This window comes from Pundamilia nyererei, unplaced genomic scaffold (genome assembly GCF_000239375.1).
Source record: "Pundamilia nyererei isolate P.nyererei 1_Seehausen unplaced genomic scaffold, PunNye1.0 scaffold00106, whole genome shotgun sequence".
NCBI classification, from domain to species: Eukaryota; Metazoa; Chordata; class Actinopteri; order Cichliformes; family Cichlidae; genus Pundamilia; species Pundamilia nyererei.
This window is the reverse complement of record NW_005187507.1, coordinates 1,967,271-1,968,794: the sequence shown is the minus strand read 5'-3', so window position 1 is coordinate 1,968,794 and position 1,524 is coordinate 1,967,271. Positions and strand designations below refer to the sequence as shown.

Below are 1,524 nucleotides of genomic sequence, written 5' to 3'. Positions count from 1 at the left end.
TTAAATCCTCCCAGCTAGTTTCCCAGACTTGGATTAAACCTAAGACTAACACTAAAAGAAAGGTTTGAACATTGCAGTTGCTTTTATTCTAGGGCTAGGCTTATGGCATGTCTGGTAAACTAAGCCTTGGGTGACAAAAATTGTATATGCAGGATAAGTTTATTTATTGTTAATAAGTTTACACGCCACATTTGTTTGTGGCATGTGGCTTGTTTGTTTGTTGTTTGATGGTTACTTTTAAAGGGTCTCTGCCTTGTTGTGTGGAACCAGTAAATGGTATTTGTATAGTGCTTTACTAGTCCCTAAGGACCCCAAAGCGCTTTACACATTCAGTCATCCACCCATTCACACACACATTCACAGTGTCTCGCCCAAGGACACAATGACCTTCCGATTACAAGGCGAACTCCCAACTCCTGAGCCACGATCACCCCAGTGTCATTAACTGAAGTAGCTAAAGCCTGTCTGAAATGTAACTACACGTTACATTGCGCGAGTTCTAGTCAAGTCTGACGCACTTAGCCATTTCTGGTCCAAATGCCTCTTCAGATCATATTTAGATAAATACTTGCACAACACTGGCAGTTAAATGGGTGTAAATTCCTTCAACTACGATCGAGTGATTAGTTACAGGTGTTAACATACCATCTAGGTAACAATGAGAAACAGATTTACTAGCAGTTAGTTTCTAAGTTTAACAATAAACGAAATTCCAAAAACCAAAACCCAAGTGGTTTATGGGACTATTTTTGTCTTTCTTAAGACACACACGCGTACAAACAGACAAAAGCCTGTGTGGTGCTGTGAGATTAGATCCTCCTGTACCAACACATGCAGAGCCAAAGATGGCTGCAGGTGTCTGTCAGAAAGCCTGTGTAGAGTTCCTTCAAAACAAAAATGAAAATGAGGTCCAGCCAGGTAAAGTTAACACAACACAGGTCTGTGACAACTCTGCGCAGCTATTTCAGGTATTTGAGATGAGATGCGATCTTTGAAGAGTTGGTGAAGAGTTCAGTGGAAATCAAAGTGGTTTTGCCTGAAGTCCTACATTCCTATTGACTACAGCTAATATCAACAAGACAACAATGGCAATGTCTGTTGCAAGTTTTATGGTTTTGGTTAAATGGTTTCAATAAAAATACACTCTGAAGGTCAGTGACGTACAGCCCTATAAATGCTGACGAGCAGATTAGCCAATGTATACCTGTGGTGTATCAGAGATAACACTATCCACACACTCAAGTCAGTGACTAATATGATGTTGCATGGTTAGAGTAATTTGTTGCAGAAAAGTAGCGTTACTAGGGAGAGTCACTGATCGATAAGTGACTCTAGTTGTATGGTTTGATCTGCCATGACAGGAGACGGCCGATTAGCCTCTAAATCATATTCTTATTAGACTGAGCTACGGCCGACACGTGCCTCTCGGAAGCGTGGTTGTTAGAAAGTGTAAATACCTGAATTCAAAATGAATTCAATTTTATTTATATAGCGCCAAATCACAACAACAGTCGCCTCAAGGCG

The 1,524-nt window shown here is 40.6% G+C and overlaps 1 protein-coding gene across 1 annotated transcript in view; it reads left to right on the top strand.

Moving 5' to 3' along the window:
- pip4k2ca (phosphatidylinositol-5-phosphate 4-kinase, type II, gamma a) overlaps nt 1-1,524 on the top strand; it is a 14,386-nt gene that overhangs the window by 3,813 nt on the left and 9,049 nt on the right. The gene's annotated exons all lie outside the window — the stretch shown is intronic.